Source organism: Balaenoptera borealis, assembly GCF_965194805.1.
Source record: "Balaenoptera borealis genome assembly, chromosome: 8".
In the NCBI taxonomy this organism is placed as follows: domain Eukaryota; kingdom Metazoa; phylum Chordata; class Mammalia; order Artiodactyla; family Balaenopteridae; genus Balaenoptera; species Balaenoptera borealis.
In genome coordinates, this window is record NC_138865.1 from 50,897,577 (window position 1) to 50,921,872 (window position 24,296).

The window sequence follows — 24,296 nt, forward strand, 5'->3', positions numbered from 1 at the left end:
GGCAGACTAAGCCAGTTTTCCAGAAAAAGGCTAAAACTATAAAGAATATTGTGCTCAGGCTTGAATGTGTTGAGCCCAACTGCAGATCTAAGAGAGATGTAAGCATTTTGAACTGGGAGGAGATAAGAAAATAGAGGGCCAAGTGATCCATTCTAAGTTTCACCTCTTGTTTTACTATGAAGACAATAAAATCTTGAGGTTATGTTCACTTCAAAAAAAAAAAAAAGAGAGATTAATGACAAACTTAGAAAAATGTTTGCAACTTAGAGTTTTGATATCCTTATTATTTCAAGCACTCCTCATAATTGAGAAGAAAATGATCAAGTTCTTACAAAAATTGACAAGAGTTATGAAGAGAACACAGAAAAGGAAATTAAGGTGCATCGGTGTGTGTGTGTGTGTGTGTGTGTGTGTGTGTGTGTGTGTATGAAACTAATGCTAACTTCTCATTCCTAACTAGGGAAATGGAGACTTTTAACTATATTCTGTAGACTTAATTTTAGTACTACTATTAGTTTTTCTATTTTTAAACCATTATAGGTACTTGGATAAGTTGAGTAAGTAATCGTTTTAATGTTGGTGAGAATAAGGATTTTCAGTTTGAGAGACAAAAGTCCTAGAAATAAAAACCCTGCATCTCAAAATTGAATTAGAAATATTAATGTAAAATTAGTTCATCTCTTTTGTTTTAAAAAAGACCTGGAAGCAGTGGAAAGTGAGGTGCAATGAGCAACCCTAGAACCCAGATTGTGATCTCTAATTCCCATTCCCCACAAAAAGGAAGGAGGAAGTTCTTTGGGAAAAGATTGAAACCAAGTCCACCATAGCTCATACCCTCTTGACCAAGTAGATAAGTGGCAATTTTTCTATATAGAATACTTATAGCTAACAAACACATGAGGAATGTTAGAATTAGAAATTCGCCATTTCGCAAGGTCTAATGAAAAAACATTTTCAAACAATTGTCATGAATGCACAGTAAAACTATTAAGAGAAAAGTTGAAGTGACCAAGAAGCATTCAGCATTACCAAACATTAGAATACTGGACATTTTATATGTCTCTAGCTGTGAATTTGAGGTACACAGTACCATTTATGAGGTTTAGGGAAAAAATTTAATGTGATCCAGTCATGCCTTTATATCTAAGTTCATTCTGCCATAATGTGGATCATGCAAGAGCAAGTAAAATTGTGCCACTGTAAGTAAATCCAGTCGTAAAAGACAACTGGTCCAATTTTTTCAACAAGTCAATGGCATGTGAGAAAAAAGGGAAAAAGAGACTATTCTAGACTAATAGTTAAGGAGATACTTAAGATCCATAACAACCATATGCAATGAGTAAATCTTTGAGAAAAAATAACTAAAAACATATTTTTTATACCACTGAAGAAATTTTAACATGGACTAGGCATTCTAAGTTATTAGGGAATTATTGGGGTTTTTTTAGGTGTAATAATAGTATTATGATTATGTGACAAAATATCTATTTTAAGAATATATACATACAGAAGTGGATTAAAATGACAAAATGCATTTACTGTCGGTGTTAAATACTATATATATTTCCCTACATCATTTGTAGAAATTAAGTTTTTTACATGTTTTAAATTATGTGTTAATGACCAATGTAAGTACAAGTCTTTTTATAACATTTATTTATACTGCCTCAATTCCTAGCTAATCTTGAGGTGGGGTAGTTCATATTTCCGAATAATTCACAGGAGGCAGAAAAGAGATTTATAACTAACTCTTGTTAGAGTGTGAGGCATTATCATTTTTTATATCATATTCCCATTAAATAATTCATCTCTAGTAACTCTGACTTTTATCCATGAGTCACTGTATAATAGAAAAACCTTTTTCCATCTAAGAAAAGGGGCAGTGAAGTATGCTATTTTTAAAACAAGAAAAAATTGACAGTTTTCAGTGGATGGAATCAGAACTCAGGATTAATGGAACAGTCCCCAAGGATGGTCAAATGTGATTCTCTGCAGATGGCTGCACAGGATGACACTTCATAAAACATCATTTCTCTGCTAAGCTGCACAGCATCTCTGGTGCTTCAAACATATTGTTTATCTCATCAAGAGGAGCAGGTTCTAAAGGTAAGAACTGAACAAGTGCCATTGTGCAGGAAATGGAGCAGATGGCCCATCTATGATGGTCTGCCTTTACTTGATGAGAGGCTCATCCAATCCCAAACAGACCAGTTGCCAATTAAAAGAAGTCTTGGCTGAGGGAATCTGTATTTTCCCGTGACAGATAATCGGCTTATCCATTTTCTCAGACTCTGCCCACTATCCATTTCCATCACTGCCCTCTCCAGAAATGAAGAAGCCCCTTATGACCAGTTCTGTGAAATATTTCATTGATACTTACTAATGAATGTCTGGATTTTACCCAAACTTCTTACCCCAGTTCTAGGCTACATTTTGTTTTCACACCCCTTCTAGTCTGATCACTAACAAAGAAAGGTGTCTGTGTTTTGTAAAAGAACTTCAAAGACATGGATTAAACATGAGATTTGTTTTGACTTCCTTCTACCACAGAAATGGGCTTTATTAACTGTTCTTTCTAAACACATTTTAGGATTGTAACATTTTGGAAGAATAGAATTTATTTAAATTTTCACAAGAATGGGTGTAAAAAGATATTATGATTAGCACGCATATTTTAACTTTCAAAGTTTAGGATCCTGAGCTCCAGTGTTATTTAAGGAAAACAATATGAGTCTGAAGACCATCAAGATTAAATGTCCAGTGCCAAGAACCAGGAGTCTGCCTTGAGGGAGGAGAAGGGAGTTTTCTGTTTATAAGAGGATCCTTTGACCAGGTCAGTCAGCTCATGATAGTTAGTAGACAGCCTGAGTAACATGGATCAAGGTAAGAGCTACATAGCAAAGTAATGGGCCAAAAACTTGCCACGTCTGAAGAAAACCTGAAAGAAATAGTAAACCAGAAGAAGAGGGCAGTGGTTTGGATACAAAAGAGTAGGGGACAAATAATGTATGCATGCAGAATTAGATCAGCTCTGGAAAGAATTTGGCTCTGTGTTTTTTTAAAACTTTGGTATGCTTTTTTCTCAAAGTTGGGGCATTTTCCTACCACACCCCAAATCTGTTAGATAATAAACCCTCTGGAAGCAGACTCCATATCTATGTTGTTCGCCACTCTTTCTCTAATGCCTACCACAGTGCTTGATATCTAGCAGGTGCTCAATAAATTCCAATTCCTTCAATAAAGGAATACCTAGCACAGTGTAGAAACTGAGTAATTAATCTCTAAAATAATAAGTGAATGTTGACTAATACCCTGGGCATGACTAATCTGGAACACTATTTTTTGTTCTTTTTTGTGTTGAATTCAGGAGAAATAGGAGGACTTCCTCTCTAGTATTCAGAACATGGAGCCTGGGATTAATTCTTCTGTAACCCAGGCATTGAAACCATTTCAACTTATAGCTGAGTGCTTGAATTGTTAGAAATTTCAGGGGAATCAAAAGTTTTTTCTTATAAAGAAACTTAAAATATTCTGATCCTGCATATAAATTTTTTTTTTTTTTTTTACTTTTTTGTCTTATTAAGAAATAGGTCTTTAACTTCTTTTTCCTGTATTTCATAACAGCTTTCAAAAAGATCTCCCTGCCTCCAGGCTTGCTTCCCTGCACTTCATCTTCCACATGCCTCCAGCATAACCTTGATAAAACTCAGATTTTATCAGGTCACTAACTCTTATGTTCCAAAATCCCTCCATGGTTCATAATTCATGCCTTAGCGTGGCAGCAAATGCCCTTCATCTTCTACTTTCAGCCCCATCCAGGTCAGGCCTCTTTACCCACAGATCCCATCCATGTGCCACGCTCCTGCCATACCACACGTTTCATCAACCTTGAACTCTTCCATGACTTTTCCCTTGTTCTTTCTTCTGTCTTATATGATTCTTTCTTCATTTTCATCCTGGCAGTATCCAACTCCTCTGTCAAAATCTAGTTTAAATGCCACCTTCTCTGTGAAGCTTTTCTTGACTCATCCAGATAGAATTAATCACACTTTCTGTGTTCCCATACCTTAATGTAGAGTGAACAGATGGAAGCAAAAGCTTGGGAGCCAGAAAGATCTCATTTCCAATCCTGGTTCCTCTGCTCACTCTGACCTTGGACAAAACACTTAAGGACTCTGAACCTCCTATTTCTCTTTTATAAAGTGGGTATAATCATATCAACATGTCAGAGTTGCTGTAAAGATTGACTGTGATCATGGATACAAAACTCTTAGCATAGGTCTTGGCTACACAGTTAAAACTCAAAGGAAGGTACTTACATTGCTTTTATCACCTTATTAGTATTTTCTCATTCATCACAATCTGATTGGTATTATAGATAACTGCATACCTGCCTAATCATTGATACAATGATTTCCTGGGCTTGGCTGGGAAAATGTACCACTATATCAGAACTGTTGATTCATGTGTATGAAATCATTTGTGTTAAATTAACAGCATAAATATATATGCTGTTATAAATTGTCCTCTCCATAGCTTTGCAAATAATAGTCCCCGAAAAAGCAGCAGGACAGGAACTATCCCTTCTTGCCTCCTTTTCACCCCAAAGTATGAAATTAACATGACTTTGTAAAGGTTCTAGAAAATAATATATAAATCTACTTCTAACCTATATTTCTAACAACATAGCCGCTATAGGTAACTTGGGCTTAAATTGCATTGAGACTCCTGAATGATTCAGCTGACTCAGTTCAATTGCTACTTAAGTATGTGCTATGTCCAGGTCATTGGGAAAGCAGTGCAGAACAGAACACAAAAAGCTTTCTTTCTAGTTCAATTAAAGTAAACAGTGACATGTGCCCTGTTGAAATAACAACAATAGCATCAAATGCACCTAAGATATCTAAACGGGATACATCTGTGTCACGCAATTGTGTAAGTCTCACCAGATCATATCTGTGCCTCTGGTCCCCAGGAGAAGCACTCCTACTCTAACATCAGTGTAATCCTTCCAGCTGTGTCACTACCCAGCCAAAACTCTTCTGTGGTTTCACATTTCTGACCTGCAGCACACAGTCCAAACTTTCAGCATGGCACAAAAAGCCTTGGAGAAGTGTGACCACAGCTATTTTCCTTGCCTTGCCTCCCTTACCTTAGTTATAACTCCTATGTTCCAGCCATGGGAAAACTGTCTCCTTGGACTTTCAGTTTCAACTCCAACAGAGCAAAGAGCTTAGCAGTTATCATTCCTGTCCTTATAACAATTAAAACCTGGAAAAACTGAAAATTACTTTTCTTGGGACCATCAGAGAGAACTGAGGTTGCAGGGGAAACTATAATACTGAAAGCTGGAGAAATAGGCTCATCCAGAGACACACAGCCAAGATCTTCTTACCTGGATCAGAAACCCACTGGAGCCATAAATTGGTAGTAATACTTAAATGGTATTTTGATGAACTGCTGGAGGCTGTGGGTGGAATAGCTGGAGAGTGAGAAACTCCTGAAGGCTGCAGTCTTAGGGGTTACAGGACACACTTTCATGGGCTTTACTACCTGGAAACTCACCAGGTTCTCATGGTGAAGATCTGAGAAAGATCCCATCATGGCTCTGGCAGGGGGAGAGAAAGAGTAATTACTGTGAAATATGGCTAGAGATTTCTCCATAATAAAGATCTACACTCCAAGTGAAAAGCCTTCTAGAACACTTTTCCTGCTGGGGAAGTGCATGCCTCTCACTCCAGTCACTTCTAGCCTTCTGGTCTCACCTATGAATATGAAAACATAGTGAACAGGGGACCAGGCCTCAAAAAAATAGATTGAGAATGCTGCAGCCAAGAAAAAAGAGTTGAAAGTGGGGTATTGGAGGAAAGCTACACCAACGGAAAAACACTTGTGAAAGTCACAGCCCCAAGACACAGGCTGTGCAAAACAGATTTAATCAAAAGATTATAGAATGCTCCCCCTTCCCCATAAAATACCAAAAGACAAACAGGGCTCCAGTATAATAACAGTGGATTGCAGCTGAATGAGCAGCAAGACACAAACTCTGTAAGGTGGAGTACTTATGGAAGCCCAAAGTCAAATAGGGAGACAGAAATGCAGACACTAGAGGAATCTGAAGGCTTTAGCACCTAAAGCTAGAGCAAATATCAAACACAACCAAACTCCTAACCAGCTTACATAAATTCTCAAACCAAATACCTATATACCTCAATTCCATTACCTATTATTTATGTTTTAACCTAAAACACATCTAACTTTCATCAGCAACAAAATAATTATAAGATATATGAGAGAAAAAACAGTTGTAAGAGGTAAAGCAATCATCAGAACAAGAACTAGATATAGCATGGACTTGGGGACTATCAGAAAGGGAATTTAAAATAACTATGATTCATATGTTAAGGATTTTAATGACAACACGCAAGAACACATGGGTAATGTAAGCAAAAAGATGTATAATCCAAGAAAGAATCAAAAGGAAATTCTAGAAATCACAAAAAGTAGAACAGAAATGAAGAAAGTATTTGATGGATTTATTGATAAACTTGGCACAGCTGAGGAATGAACTAGTGATTTTGCAGACAGGTCAAAAGAAATTATGAACTGAAGTGCAAAGAGAACAAAGAATTTAAAAAACAGAATGGAATATGTAGAAACTGTGAGACAATTTCAAAAGGTGAATGAACACATAATTGAATGCAACTGAATTTTCCAAGTACCTTCAAAACTGATGACAGATATCAAACCACAGGTCCAGGAAGCTCAACAAACACAAAGTAAAATAATTATAAACCACCTACCCCCATACACATGCACACACACACATATCCCCCTAGGCATATCACATTAAACCTGCAGAAGACCGAATACAATAAGAAAATCTTAAAGATATCAGAGGGGAAAGAGTAATAACTTATGAATAGAGGGGCAAGTATAAGAATGACAGTGGACTTCTCATTGGAAATCATATACTAAAGAAGAGACTGGAGTGAAATATTTGAAGTATTGAAAGAGAAAACCTCCAACCTAGAATTCTACATTAAGTGAAATCATTCTTTATAGGGGAAGAAGAAATACGGAATTTCCCAGACAAGCAAAAACTGAGGGAATTCATCATCAGACTTGCCCTGAAATCCAAAAAAGAGATTTTCATGCAGAAAGTAGATGATACAGGTCAGAAACTTGGATCTCCCTAAAGACAAGAAGAGAGAGAAAAAATAATTTTGCTTTTCTTATTCTTAAAAAAAACCCTTATCTTTTAAATCAATTAACACCTATCCCTCTGAAACTATTCAAAAGATTTGCAGAGGAAGGAATACTCCCAAACTCATTCTACGAGGCCACTATCACCCTGATACCAAAACCAGACAAAGATACCATACACACAAAAAAGAAAATTACAGGCCAATATCACTGATGAACATAGGCATAAAAATCCTCAACAAAATACTAGCAATCTGAATTCAAAAATACATTAAAAGGATCATACACCATGATCATACACTTGATCTCACTATCCCAGGGATGCAAGGATTTTTCAATATCTGCAAATCAATCAGTGTGATACACCACATCAACAAATTGAATAGAAACCATATGATCATCTCAATAAAGGCAGAAAAAGCTTTTGACAAAATTCAACACCCATTTATGATAAAAACTCTCTAGAAAGTAGGCATAGAAGGAACATACCTCAACATAATAAAAGCCATATATGACAAACCTACAGCTAACATCATACTCAATGGTGAAAAGCTGAAAACATTTCCTCTAAGATCAGGAATAAGACAAGGATGTTCACTTTCTCAACTTTGTTCAACATAGTTTTGGAAGCCCTAGCCACGGCAATCAGAGAAGAAGAAGAAATAAAAAGAATCCAAATTGGAAAAGAAGTAAAACTGTCATGTTTGCAGTATGATACTATACATAGAAAACCTTAAAAATGTTACCAGAAAACTACTAGAGCTCATCAATGAATTTGGCAAAATGACAAGATAATTAATACACAGAAATCTATTGCATTTCTATATACTAACAATGATAGATTAGAAAGAGAAATTAAAGAAACAATCCCATTTACCATCGCATCAAAAAGAATAAAATACCTAGGTATAAACCTACTTAAGGAGACAAAAGACCTGTACTCTGAAAACTATAAGATGCTGATGAAAACATTGAAGACGACACAAAGATGGAAAGATATATCATGTTCTTGGATTGCAGGAGTAAATACTGTCAAAATGACTATCCTACCCAAGGCAATCTACAGATTCAATGCAATCCCTATCAAATTATCAATGGCATTTTTTTCACAGAACTAGAACAAAAAAATTTTAGAATTTGTATGGAGATACAAAAGATCCCAGATAGCTAAAGCAAACCTGAGAAAAAAAATGGAGCCGGAGGAATCAGGATCCCTGACTTCAGACTATATTACAAATCTACAGTAATCAAAACAATATGATACTGGCACAAAAACAGAAATATAGATCAATGGAACAGGATAGAAAGCCCAGAGATAAACCCACACACCTGTGGTCAATGAATCTACAACAAAGGAGGCAAGACTATACAATGAAGGAAAGACAGTCTCTTCAATAAGTGGTGCTGGGAAAACTGGACAGCTACATGTAACAGAATGAAATTAGAACACTCCTTAACACCATACACAAAAATAAACTCCAAATGGATTAAAGACCTAAATGTAAGACTGGACACTCTAAAACTCTTAGAGGAAAACATAGGCAGAACATTCTCTGACATAAATCACAGCAATACATTTTTTGATCCACCTCCCAGAGTAATGGAAATAAAAACAAAAATAAACAAATGTGACCTAATTAAACTCAAAAGCTTTTGCACAGTGAAGAAAACCATAAACAAAATGAAAAGACAACCAACAGAATGGGAGAAAACATTTGTTAACGATCTGACTACAAAGGATTAGTCTCCAAAATTTACAAACAGCTCATGCGGTTCAATACCATAAAAACAAACAACCCAATCAAATATGGGCAGAAGACCTAAATAGACATTTCGCCAAAGACGACGTACAGACGGCCAAGAGGCACAGGAAAAGATGTTCAACATCACTAATTATTAGAGAAATGCGAATAAAAACTACAATGAGATTTCACCTCACACCAGTCAGAATGGTCATTAACAAAGTCTATAAACAGTAAATGCTGGAGAGGGTGGGGAGAAAAGGGAACTCTCCTACACTGTTGGTGGGACTGTAAATTGGTACAGCCACTATGGAGAACAGTATGGCAGTTCCTTAAAAAACTAAAAATAGAGCTACCATATGATCCAGCAATCCCACTCTTAGGCATATGTCCAGAGAAAAACTTGGTTCAAATGTATACATGCACCCCAATGTTCATTGCAGTGCTGTTTACAGTAGCCAAGACATGGAATCAATCTAAATGTCCATCAACAGATGAATGGATAAAGAAGATGTGGTACATGTATACAATGGAATATTACTCAGCCTTTAAAAAGAATGAAATAATGCCATTTGCAGCAAAATGGATGGACCTAGAGATTATCATGCTAAGTGAAGTAAGTCAGACAAAGACAAATATCATATGATATTGCTTACATGCAGAATCTAAAAAAATGATACAAATGAAATTATTTACAAAACAGAAACAGACTCACAGACTTAGAGAATAAGCTTGTGGTTACTGGGGAGAAGGTTGGGGTGGGGATTGATTGGGAGTTTGGGATTGACATGTACCCACTGCTATATTTAAAATAGATAACCAACAAGGACCTACTGTATAGCACAGGGAACTCTGCTCAATAATCTGTAATAACTTTAATGGGAAAAGAATTTGAAAAAGAATAGATACATGTAAATGTATAACTCAATCACTTTGCTGTACACCTGAAACTAACACAACATTGTTAATCAACTATACTCCAGTGTAAAAAAATTTAAAAAAAGATAACACTTTTAAGTCATAAGAGTAACAGTTTATTGGATGATCATACCATGTGGCTAAGTGAAATAAATGAAAACAGTATCACAAAGGATATAAGGGAGGAAATGGCAATACTCTGTTATAAAATACCTACACAACTTGTGAATCAGTATAGTTTTGAAGGTGGAGTTAGATTGTTAAAAAGTGTATATATAAACTGTAGGTCAATAAACAATTTGAAAAGAAGTATAATGGTAATGCTGAGAGGAGATTACTGAACATTTTATATGATTCCATTTTAAGACTAGAGAAAACAGAAAAAAAGGAGGGAAAAACAAACAAGTGACAATAGACAACAGATACAAACACAGTAGATGTTAACACAATTATATCAATAATTACTTTAAGTGTGAATGGTCTAAATACACCTATTAAACACCTACATTGTCAAATTGGATAAACAACACAAGACCTAACCATATATTGTCTATTTGAAAACCACATTAAATATAAAGAGACACAAGTTAAAAGTAAAGCGATTGAGAAAAACATACCATGCTAACACTAATCCAAGAAAGCAGAAGTAGCCATACTAATTTCTGACAAATCTACATTCAGAAAAAGGAAGATTATCAGGGATAAAGAGAGGCATTACATAATGATAAACTGATCAATTCTCTAAGAATACATAACAATCCTAAACATGTACCTAACAAGAAAGCAGTAAAACATATGAGGCAAAAATTAATAGAACTAAAAGGAAAAATAGATAAATCTACTACTAGATTTATAGATTTCAACACACTTCTGTTAGTAATAGATCAACTGGCAGAATAGGAGTAAGGATATAGCTGAGCTTAACAACACTGGGCCATAAAACACCTAACAAAAATAGAACAGAAACTATACAAACTATGTTTTCAAACCACAATGGAATTAAACTAGAAATTAGTAAGAGAAATATAGCTGGAAAATCCCAGTCATTTAAAAACAACAGACTTCTAAATAACACATGGGTCAATGAATGCTCAAGAGAAATTTTTATATATTTGAACTAGATGAAAATTAAAACACAATTTATCAAAATGTGTGGGATATACCAAAAGAGGTAATTAGAGAAAAAATTATAGTGTTAAAATCACATATTAGAAGATAACAAAGGTACAAAATAATAACCTAATCTTCCTCCTTAGGAAACTAGAATAATTTAAGCATAAAGCATGGAGAAAAAAAAAAATTAGAGCATAAATCACTAAAGTTTAAGACAGGCAAATGATAGACAAATATCAATAAAACCAAAAACTGGTTCTTTGAAAATTTCAATAAAATTGGTAACAAAGAATAAAGAAGACACAAATTAACAATATCAGAAAGAAAAGAGTGTTCATATCATGTATATTAAAAGGATAACAAAGGAACACTATGAACAACTCTGTGCCCACAAATTGAATAATTTAGATGAAATGGACCATTTCCTTGAAAGACATAAAATACTAAAATTCACACATGGAGAAGTAACTTGAAAAAACCCTATTAAAGAAATTATATTAATAATTAATAAAATTCCGAAAAGAAAAGTACCAGGCCCAAATGGTTTTACTGGTGAATTCTACAAAACATTTAAGGAAGAAAGAACACTGACTCTTCATAATCTCTTTCAAACAATAAAAGCAGAGGGAAGACTTTCTAACTCATTTTATAAAGGCCAACATAGCCCTAACAACAGAACCAGATAAAAACATTACAAAAAAGAAAACTATGGATAATAACACATAAATTTACATGTAAAGTCATCAATAAAATATTAGCAAATTGAATCCAATAATGTTTAAAAAGAATTAAACATGACATCCAAGTAGAATTCATTTCAGGTATGCAAAGATGACTCAACATTCGAAAATCAATCAATGTACTCCATCTATAGCCAAAAGGTTAAAGAAAAAAAAAATCACATGATCATATCAATCTACACCAAAAAAGCATTTGGTAAAATCTAACATCCAATCATGTTTTTCTTTTTAAGTCAGAAAACTAGGAATAATAGAAGAGAACTTTCTCAGCTTGACAAAGAACAACTAGAAAAACCTACGTTCTGTGTCATACTTAATGATGAGAGGCTAGATGCTTCCTCCCTAAGATCAGGAACAAGGCACAGATGTCCTCTTTCACTGTTCTTATTCAATATCTTAATGGAAGTTCTAGCTAATGCAATATAACAAGAAAAACATGAAAGTTATACATGTTAGAAAGGAAGAAGTGAAACTGTTATTTGACATGACTGTCTATGTCAAAAATCCCAAAGAATCTACAAGAGAATGTTAGAATGAGCCATGTTGTATGGATTAGAGTTTGGCACATCAGTATGAACTCATGCTCAGCTCAGTATTGATAAGATGGTTACATATAAAAATATTTCTAAATATCTACACTGGTTAATTTATACATATTTTTTTTCTTTCTCTGTCAGCTGAGAAACCTAGCAGCAATGATGTCACAGTAGCAACAAGCGTACCTAGCACCCAGATCCTGATTTCTAATACCATTCTCCAATAAAAGGAACCAGGCATCCTTGGAGAAATGGCTGATGCTAGGATACAAATAGGAAACATACAAAATATACAAGATGAGCCTGGAGCATTGAGTAGTGTCAGAAAGAAAATATGGGGAAGAAAACATAGTGAGAGGAGTAAACCAAAGAGATACAGGAGCCCACTGAAGGAACTCCCAGTGGCAAAGCTAGACCGATTTAAGCAACAAATAAAGGAGTATTGTATTATGATCCAAAGTATAAGATAAATTTCCATGGGTTCATACTGATTTTATATACATATATATGATTGATTGAATAAGTGAGGATAACAGAAAAATCACCCATGCAAAATAGTTTCAAAATATGTAGCTACTTCACTCTCAAGGAGGTGGAGTATAAGTCTTCACTCTTTTAGTAGGGCTGTGCATAGTGACTTTCTTCTTAGAAGTACAGTATGAAAAATGGAGAAAAGGAAAAAATACCATAGTGGAGAAACATAACACAGACTAAGCTAGATGATCAAGATTAATATAAAAAATCACAGACATAATTATAATGTCTATCAAAGATAACATCAGACAAATCCCAAATGGGGGATATGCTACAAATTGCCTAAGAAGTACTCCTCAAAAACTTTTAAGGTCATCAAAAACAAGGAAACACACGGTCACAGCCAAAAGGAGACTAAAGAGATAAGATTAAATATGATGTAGTATCCTGGATTGGATCCCAGAACAGAAAAAAGATGTTAGGTAAAAAATATGGAAATTAGAATAAAGTATTGACTTTAGTTAATGATTTGTCAATATTATTTCATTAATTGTGACAATTTGATCATACTAAGATATTAATAAGAAAATCTGGGTACAGGGTACGCATGAGAACTCTGTGGTATGTTCACAATTTTTGTGTAAATCTAAAATAAAAAGCTTATTTTAAAATACTTTAAAAATTATCTTTATCCTAACATAACATGTCCTTCTCATCTCTCCTTCTCATGATGTTTCCTTGGTCAGACATGAGCCTGCTTCTCCATTTGACAAAAATCTAAGACACTGCTTATTCTATAAAGTAATCTTCAACCTCTCCGGACAGTATTTGTTGTTTCTCCTTCTCTTGATACCATGGCAATTACATCATTACAATGTAATCGTGCTTATTCCTTCCCACACTAGGCTGGGTTGTCTGTGGTCTCCACCATGTCTTATTATTCTAACATTGTGCTAACAAAGTGCTGAACACAATGGAGGTTAATGTCTGTTGCCTAAATGAAAGACTGTGTTAGTAACACTTTTGAATTTTTAAAGCAAGTTCACATACATTATGTTGTATGTTCATCCCAACCACCTTGTGTGTTGACAGGCCACGATTTTTGCCATTTCAAGTGAGTAAATTGAGACTCAGAGAGTGGAAAAGTCTTATCATAGCTTATTCAACATTTAAGTGCTGGAAAAGGCATTTATCTCAGTTCTTATGGCTCTACATCTACTTTCTCCTCCCATGTAGAGATAAGCCGAGGCTCTTCACCTGGCTTTAAATCCTGGTTCTGTCCACTTCTATCTCTTTGATCTTCGGCAAGTCATGAAATCTAGGTGAAATTAAAAACCTTTATATATTTTTAGTGGAACAAATGATAGTATTTACCTTATAGGGTTCTGTGAGCATTAATGATACATTGCTTGTAAAGAAACTTACTTGGTAAGAGCTCAATAAATTGCAACCACTTATACTATTACTAATATAAGTGAAAAAATAATAAAACTATTTTAGAATCAACGAATCAACCTTGCCAAAATATATATAAAAAAAATTAAGGCCACATTTTATTTTCTCTATTTGGGCCAACACATAGGCTCTTATTGTTTTAGCTATCCTCCTTTAAAACACAGGTTCAATGGCAAGGAACCAGAGTTCTATTTGAGATGGCAATTTGGACTGCATGACCTCTAAATTGTTTTCTGTACATATATTCCTCCATAGTCTTTATTTCCTTTGCAATCCCCCAAGTAATGCAGCATACAATATCAGAGGTTCAATAAAGGATGGCTGACTGAGGCTTTCAAACTCCCAACACAATCACTTTCGTGCTGCCAATTTTGATTCAGTTTGTGATTTATGGGCATATGGAGTGTTTTGCATCCCAGAGTTTCCTCTTTTTAGTCATGATTTGCAAATGGATATAATAACCCATAAACTGATATCAGCATCAAAACAGCCATCCAACTCGAGTAATAAATGGCCTTTGGAGGGAAAAGATAAAGCCCATTAGGAAGGGCACAAACAACAAGCAAGGGAGTGTGAACAATAGCCTTCATAAAGTCAAGGTTTCTCAGTTCATTCCACACATTCTGTCCATTCTAAGACATTGTGTGTGATGAGTGCCTAATGCAATCGGACTCTTACTCTCCTCTGGCAAGGAAGGCCTGCAACAATAGACTAAACCTCAGCCCTGCCAACCCCAAACAGGCATGCCAGTCTTCCTCATTCCAGATTTGTGGCTTGTCTCCACAAAGTAATAGTGATTTTCTTGTCTGTACCAATTGCAGGCTGCAGATGGGTAGCCTAATGCTGTAATGTCGGACTAAATTCTCCACAGATGAACTGGAAAATTTCCTTACTCATTCAGAAGTCTGCCAGCCAGCTGTCAGGTCTCCAGGACTCCCTTACTTGCCCAGATCACCAGCGAACAGACGGTGTTCACCACAATGATTAGACTGTGTTTTCAGTTTAAACCCTTTTCTCCTATCTAATGATTTAATCTATTCTTCTTTCTTCAAAGACTCTGGAAAATGATCATTGGAAATTTCCTAACCAGATGGATTCTTCAAGAAGGCAACTGAGAAAAGTAACAAAACTACCTTGGAGTAAGGGATTAAAAAGTGTATCTCTACGAGCTATTCACTGGCCATGACCTCACTCCATGTCCAATCATTCTTCCAAGGTGTCCAGTGAAGGACTCCCTTCTGTGCCAATAGAGACAGGGAATTGGGAAGCAGATGCCAGCTCACTAGCTACTTGACTGTCACCATCAATAAAGAACACAACATAATTTCAGGGGACTCCAAAAGCCAAGATGACATTTAAATAGAACAGGAAATAAGTGACAAATGGACTACAAAAGAGAAAGGAGGGAAGAATCTATTTCATTTCGCATTTATAAAATTTGAGAACACTGCTCAGTCTAAAAAATGTCTTTTTTTGCCTTCATATATTTGAATTAATAAAGAGAACTTAGAGATCATCTGTGTGTGGGCTTTTGGGGTGGTTTTTGTCAGTTTTGTTTTGTTGTAGAGTTTATTCTTCCTTTAGCATTCGATCTGGGTACAATCAGTTCACAAACATCTAAGACTGCCTATTCACGGTGTCTTTCTCTATAGAGTGGGGATTTTGAAAAATACAGAAGTTCTTTCTGAATATGTTTCTCTCAGGGGTCTTCCTTGTCAATCATTAGTCTAAGTGATTCACTTACAGATAACCTTCCCAATGAGCATGAGCTTTGGGGTTAAATAGGTGTAGGTTCAAAAGCTGACTCTGTCATTTACAGTGCACAAAACATTTAGAAATCTATTTAATTTTTCATAGCCTCAATTTCCTCATCTTCCAGAGTTATTGTGAATTCTCTATGCATGCTGTCAAGCCACCTGTCAAAAACTCCCCAATGACTCTGGCTATTTAGAGTTTATCATGCCTGCTAAACCTGGTCCTGCTTTCCTTTCATTTCCATCTCATGTTACTCTCCTAACACTGCATGCTCAGGGACTCTGACCTACTTTCAGTTCCTTACATCTACCAAGGAGTGTCCCCTATCAAGGCCTTCTCATGTCCTGTTTTCTCCACCTGAATCACCTTACTCCCTGCTCTTATAGCTGGTTCCTTCTCATTCTTCAGATTTCATCGCAAGTTTCACTTTCTCAAAGAGGTCTTCTCAGACCACTTTATCAAATAGGTCCTCCTATCATGGTGTTCATTGGTTTTCTTTATAGCTTTTTACAGTTTACATTCGTATGTTGAGTGGGCCAAAAAGTGCCTTCGGTTTTTTAAGTAAAAGACACATTTTTCATTTTCACCAAGAATTTTATTGAACAACATATTCACCCTTTTGTTCCACTACCTTCTACCATTTTACAGGCAACTTCATAATTCTATCTTCCCAAAACTTTTTATCTTTTTGAGCAAAGAACTCTTCCAAGTGCCTTTTACAGTCTTCCAGGGAACTGACAATTTTTCCATTAAGAGAATTTTGTAAAGACCGAAATAAATGGAAATCTGAAGGTGCAATGTCTGATGAATATGGCAGATGAATCAGAACTTCTCATCCAAGCGGTAACAGTTTTTGCCTGGTCATCAAAGAAACATGTGGTCTTGCATTATCCTGATGGAAGATTATGCATTTTCTGTTGACTAATTCCAGATGCTTTTCCTCGAGTGTCACTTTCAGTTGGTCTAACTGAGAGCAGTCCTTATTGGAATTAATCATTTGGTTTTCCAGAAGGAGCTCATAATAGAGTACTCCCTTCCAATCCCACCATATACACAACATCACCGTCTTCGGATGAAGACCGGCCTTTGGTTTGGTTGGTGGTGGTTCATTTTGCTTGCCCCACGATCTCTTCCATTCCACATTGTTGTACAGTATCCACCTTTCATCGCCCATCACAATTTGTTTCAAAGACGGAATGTTTTCATTACGTTTCAGTAGAGAATCACATGCAGAAATATGGTCAAGAGGTTTTTTTTCCTTAACTTACGTTGAACCCAAACATCAAAGTGATTAACATAACCAAGCTGGTGCAAATCATTTTCAATGCTTGATTTGGATATTTTGAGTATGTTGGTTCTCTCCTGCATGGTATAACGTTGACTGTTCTCAATTATTGTTTTGATTTGATTGCTATCAACTTCAACTGGTCTACCCGACCGTGAAGCATCATCCAGTGAGAAATCTCCAGCACGAAACTTCATAAACCACTTTTGACATGTCCAGTCAGTCACAGCACCTTCCCCATACACTGCACAAATCTTTTTGTGCATTTCAGTTGTGTTTTTACCTTTTTAGAAATAATAAACCATAATATGCTGAAAATGTTGCTTTTTTTTTCCATCTTCAATATTAAAATGGCTACACAAAAATTCACCAATTTGGATAAGTCTTTTTTTAAATGCACACTGATATGACAGCTGTCACACAAAATCTAACAAAATTGTTTCAAATGAAGTTAAAGACAACTAAGTGCTACTAGATCCATCTTATGGAAAAAAAACAAACGAACATCTTGGCCCACCCAATATTTGTGTTTCTTATTACCTTTCTCCTTCATGGAGGTGGTGGGTATGACTGCCTGGAAGGTTCCCTTCCTCACAACTCCATTTCTTTGATGAATTAGCATCCATCCTTCCTTAGTGACACTATCCAGACTTCCTAGACTAGGTTAAATTCACTCTGTATATATTTCCTTAGTACCTTGTACTTTGCTTCTGGAACTCTCAAAACACTTCTAATTACTTGGCCATTGCCTCTCTTTCCTAATATGCCTCAATGAGGACAGGGCCCAAGTTGTTTTGTTCTATGTCCATATTGCTCAAAATAGTGCCTGGTACCTAGAAGATGCTCAATAAATGTTAACTCTTACCTGTCCCCATGTAACTATTAATAATAAATCCCAGGACCATCTTAATTTTCCCCTACAAAAATTGGGGAAATCTTCATGTTGATGCCCCCTTTACATGGGGATGCACAGTCTCTGCATTTTCTCTTTCTTTTCTCCATTACACTCTTCCACTTCAGAACTCTTGTGGGAAAACCTAGAATTACTTATTCAGACATTTCCCCAGGGTATTTGATCCAAAGAATGTATAAAAACAGAACAAAGCATAACGTGTAGAATGTGAGGTGAAAATGCCCACCTGATTTTGCTTTGTTTGGTCTAGGGAGCAAATTATACACATATGCAATTATACACATAAGCAATTATGGGGTAAATGAGACCCAAAGAGTTTGTGGGTAGCTTCTGATGATGTCTTTCCTAATTTTACAGTTCCATCTTGTCTTCTTTAGCATTTAGATTTTCCTCCTTTCTACCCCCCAAACTCTTCACACTAGCCTAGTTTTCACTTTCTGTATCTTCTAGCAGTGGGTACATTTCCCAAACCCCAGATCCAAGAAGGATACACTGGTTTACACTTCTCTACTCGAAGTGCTTTGCTCAGAAAAATCCTCCCTGGTAAAACTCATAGCTAAGGGGATAGTTGTCACATGATCAATTCCAAAAATTGCTTCCAAAACTTTGTTTTTGAAGCTGGCATCTATAATGACATCTTTTCAGCGAATCCCCAAAGACTTTGGAAAGTTTCATGTTTATTTTTCAAAATGTTTTAAAAAATTAGTACAAACATAACCTGGCCTATTTGGAAGGCCAGTTTTTAAACCTTCCGCTTGCATTGTTGCAATTGATCCAAAACCAGCTATCACATACATAAGACCACTAAGTGTTCTAGATGTGTCAAAAATAGATGAAGGGGTATGGACATTCACAGACTACTGATAAAATTTTCAATTATTCTTCTGGAGGGCTTCTCATGTTCACAGTCACCCTCATCCTAAAACTCTGAGCTTTGCAATTAATAAAGTTATATTCTTTTTGATCAATTTATTATAATAATTAATAGCAGTAAGTATTGCCTTTCACATCTACATCTAGAGTTTTCTCAAAGAAATAATTCCCCTATTTAGTTCCAAGCAAAATTAAATTAACCTAAAGTTTGGGAAACTGTATGACAATCAATCACAAATACTATCTAGGGAACAACAGCAATCTTATAATGGAAAAAAGTGAATTATCTAAACATTTGCAGAATTTTAAGATGTGAGGATAATAGACCAAATTTACTGAAATGCAGCTGAGCCTTGAAAAGTTTAAGCTCTCTCAGAAGCATAAAACATATTTAGATTTTGGAGCTTAATCAAGATTGTGGAGCAAGAGGACATGGAGCTCACCTCCCATGACAAATACATCAAAAATACATCTCTATGTGGAACAATTCTCACTGAAAACGAACTGGAAATTGGCAGAAGGACTCCTATACAACCAAGGCTGTAAGAAAGACATACATGTAATCAGGGAGGAAGGGAAGAAAAGCAGTTGGAGTCAGGGTCTGTGTCCCTGGGAGGGGACTCAGGAAGAGGGAGAATACAGAGGTGGACTCCCACCCTGGGAAGTGAGTGGTAAGAAGCACAGATTGGGCACCCCAGTCCTGGTGTCCTAAGATGAGCCCACTTGGCTGGCTGGACCACTGGGATTAACAGGAGGGCTGGGCAAAGCCTGGACTCCACCTGTGAGAAGCATGTGCATGTTAGCTTGCCCCCAAGGCAGGGAAGAGAGAGGGTCTGCTCTAGCAGCAATATCCCATCAGACAATATACACTTGAAAACAAAGGCTATAATGAAAATCAAAGAAGGGTATTATAAATGATAAAGGGATCAATAAAAGAAGATGATATTATACTCGTTAACATATATGCACCCAATACAGGAGCACCTAAATATATAAAGCAAATGCTAACAGTCATAAAGGGAGAAACTGACAATAATACAATAAGTGTAAGGACCTTTAACACCCCTAAACATCAACAGACAAATCAGAACATCAATAAGGCAACAGTGGTCTTAAATGATGCAATAAACCAGTTGGACTTAATAGATATCTACAGGACATTCCATCTAAAACCAGCAGAATATACATTCTTTTTAAACGCACATGGAACATTCTCCAGGATAGATCACTTGATAGGCCACAAAACAAGTCTCAACAAATTTACACCAGAATGAAACAAGAAATCAATTGCAGAAAGAAAAATGGGAAAAGAATGAACACGTGGAGACTAAATAATATGCTACTAAAAAACCAATGGGTCAATGAAAAAATCAAAAAGGAAATCAGAAAATACCTTGAGACAAATGAAAATGAAAACACAACACTCCAAAATCTATGGAGTACAGCAAAAGCATTTCTGAGAGGGAAGTTTAGAGTAAAACAGGGCTTCCTCAAGAAACAAGAAAAATCTGAACCTCGAGATTATCACACTAAGTGAACTAATTCAGAAAGAGGAAGATAAATACCATATGATATCACTTATGTGTGGAATCTAAAATATGACACAAACAAACTTATCTATGAAAAAGACTCACAGACATGGAGAACAGACTTGTGGTTGCCAAGGGGAAGGGGGGTGGGAGAGGGATAGATTGAGAGTTTTTGATTAGCAGATGCAAACCATTATATATAGAATGGAAAACAATTGACACCACAGAGATACAAAAAATCATAAGAGAATGATATGAACAACTATGCCAACAAATTGGACAACCTAGAAGAAATGGACAAATTTCTAGAAACATACATCCTGCCAAGACTGAATCAAGAAGAAAGAGACAATTTGAATAGATCCATCACTAGAAGTGAAACTGAATTGGTAATAAAAAGAAAACTCTCAGAGGAGATTCAAGATGGTGGAAGAGTAAGACATGGAGATCACCTTCCTCCCTACAAATACATCAGAAATACATCTACATGTGGAACAACTCCTACAGAACACCTACTGAACACTGGCAGAAGACCTCAGACTTCCCAAAAGGCAAGAAACTCCCTACATACATGGGTAGGGCAAAAGAAAACAGAAAAAACAGAGACAAAACAATAGGGACGGGACCTGCACCAGTGGGAGGGAGCTGTGAAGGAGGAAAGGTTTCCACACACTAGGAAGCCCCTTCGTGGGCGGAGACTGCGGGTGGCAGAGGGGGGGAAGCCTCAGAGCCACGGAGGAGAGCGCAGCAACAGGGGTGTGGAAGGCAAAGTGGAGAGATTCCCGAACAGAGGATCGGTGCCAACCAGCACTCACCAGCCTGAGAGGCTTGTCTGCTCACCCGCCAGGATGGCTGGGGGCTGGGAGCTGAGGCTCGGGCTTTGGAGGTCGGATCCCAGGGAGAGGACTGGGGTTGGCGGCGTGAACACAGCCTGAAGGGGGCTAGTGCGCCACGGCTAGCCGGGAGGGAGTCTGGGAAAAAGTATGGACCTGCCGAAGAGGCAAGAGACTTTTTCTGGCCTCTTTGTTTCCTGGTGCGTGAGGAGAGGGGATTAAGAGTGCCGCTTAAAGGAGCTCCAGAGACGGGCGTGAGCCGCAGCTATGAGCACGGACCCCAGAAACGGGCATGAGATGCTAAGGCTGCTGCTGCAGCCACCAAGAAGCCTGTGTGCAAGGACAGGTCACTATCCACACCGCCCCTCACGGGAGCCTGTGCAGCCCGCCACTGCCAGGGTCCTGTGATCCAGGGACAACTTCCCCGGGAGAACACACAGCACGCCTCAGGCTGGTGCAAAGTCACGATGGCCTCTGCCGCCACAGGCTCGCCCCGCATCCATACCCCTCCCTCCCCCAGGCCTGAGTGAGCCAGAGCCCCCAAATCAGCTGCTCCTTTAACCCCATCCTGTCTAAGCCAAGAACAGATGCCCTTAGGCGACCTACACGCAGAGGCGGGTCCAAATCCAAAGCTGAACCCCGGGATCTGTACGAACAAAGAAGAGAAAGGTAAATTTCTCCCAGCAGCCTCAGAAGCAGCGGATTAAATCTCCACAATCAACTTGATGTACTCTGCATCTGTGGAATACCTGAATAGACTACGAATCATCCCAAATTGAGGAGGTGGACTTTGGGAGCAACGATATATATATATTTTCCCCTTTTTCTCTTTTTGTGAGTATGCATGTGTATGCTTCCATGTGCGATTTTGTCTGTATAGCTTTGCTTTTACCATTTGTCCTAGGGTTCTGTCTGCCCATTTGTTTTTTTAAATTACTTAAAAAATTTTTTTCTTAATAATTGTTTTTTATTTTAATAACTTTATTTATTTTACTTTATTTTATTTTATCTTCTTCTTTCTTTCCTCCTTTCCTCCTTCCCTCCTTCCCTCCTTCCCTCCATCCCTCCTTTCTTTCTTTCTTTCTTCCTTCCTTCCTTCCTTCCTTCCTTTCTTTTCTCCCTTTTATTCTGAGCCATGTGGATGACAGGCTCTTGGTGCTCAAGCCAGGCAACAGGCCTGTGCTTCTGAGGTGGGAGAGCCAAGTTCAGGACACTGGTCCACAAGGGACCTCCCAGCTCCGCATAATAGCAAATGGTGAAAATCTCCCAGAGATCTCCTTCTCAACGCTAAGACCCAGCTCCACTCAACGACCAGCGAACTACAGTGCTGGACACCCTATGCCAAACAACTAGCAAGACAGGAACACAACCCCATCCATTAGCAGAGAGGCTGCCTAAAATCATAATAAGGCCACAGACACCCCAAAACACACCACCAGACGTGGACCTGCCCACCAGAAAGACAAGATCCAGCCTCATCCACCAGAACACAGGCACTAGTCCTCTCCACCAGGAGGCCTACACAACCCATTGAACCAACCTTACTCACTGGGGGCAGACACCAAAAACAACGGGAACTACGAACCTGCAGCCTGCAAAAAGGAGACCCCAAACACAGTAAGTTAAGCAAAATGAGAAGACAGAGAAATACACAGCAGATGAAGGAGCAAGGTGAAAACCCACCAGACCTAACAAATGAAGAGGAAATAGGTAGTCTACCTGAAAAAGAATTCAGAATAATGATAGTAAAGATGATCCAAAATCTAGGAAATAGAGTGGAGAAAATACAAGAAACGTTTAACAAGGACTTAGAAGAAATAAAGAGCAAACAAACAATGATGAACAACACAATAAATGAAATTAAAAATTCTCTAGAAGGAATCAATAGCAGAATAACTGAGGCAGAATAACGGATAAGTGATCTGGAAAATAAAATAGTGGAAATAACAACTTCAGAGCAGAATAAAGAAAAAAGAATGAAAAGAATTGAGGACAGTCTCAGAGACCTCTGGGACAACATTAAATGCACCAACATTCGAATTATAGTGGTCCCAGAAGAAGAAGAAAAAAGAAAGGGACTGAGAAAATATTTGAAGAGATTATAGTTGAAAACTTCCCTAATATGGGAAAGGAAATAGTTAGTCAAGTCCAGTAAGCACATAGAGTCCCATACAGGATAAATCCAAGGAGAAACACGCCAAGACACATATTAATCAAACTATCAAAAATTAAATACAAAGAAAAAATATTAAAAGCAGCAAGGGAAAAACAACAAATAACACACAAGGGAATCCCCATAAGGTTAACAGCTGATCTTTCAGCAGAAACTCTGCAAGCCAGAAGGGAGTGGCAGGACATATTTAAAGTGATGAAGGAGAAAAACCTACAGCCAAGATTACTCTACCCAGAAAGGATCTCATTCAGATTTGATGGAGAAATTAAAACCTTTACAGACAAGCAAAAGCTAAGAGAATTCAGCACCATCAAACCAGCTTTACAACAAATGCTAAAGGAACTTCTCTGGGCAGGAAACACAAGAGAAGGAAAAGACCTACAATAACAAACCCAAAACTATTAAGAAAATGGGAATAGGAACATACATATCAATAATTACCTTAAATGTAAATGGATTACATGCTCAAACCAAAAGACATAGACTGGCTGAATGGATACAAAAACAAGAGTCGTATATATGCTGTCTACAAGAGACCCATTTCAGATGTAGGGACACATACGGACTGAAAGTGAGGGGATGGAAAAAGATATTCCATGCAAATGGAAATCAAAAGAAAACTGGAGTAGCAATTATCATATCAGACAAAATAGACTTTAAAACAAAGACTATTACAAGAGACAAAGAAGGACACTACATAATGATCAAGGGATCAATCCAAGAAGAAGATACAACAATTGTAAATATTTTT

The 24,296-nt window shown here is 37.1% G+C and overlaps 1 long non-coding RNA gene and 1 pseudogene across 2 annotated transcripts in view; both read left to right on the forward strand.

Annotated features, from left to right (window-relative positions):
* LOC309632758 overlaps positions 1–21,303 on the forward strand; it is a 40,981-nt pseudogene extending 19,678 nt beyond the window's left edge. The window contains exon 1 of the transcript in view: positions 1–21,303. This exon is cut by the window's left edge and continues 19,678 nt beyond it. The product of the transcript in view is annotated as an uncharacterized misc_RNA (transcript).
* Positions 1–24,296, forward strand: part of LOC309632784 — an 807,477-nt gene that overhangs the window by 666,713 nt on the left and 116,468 nt on the right. The window lies entirely within an intron of this gene.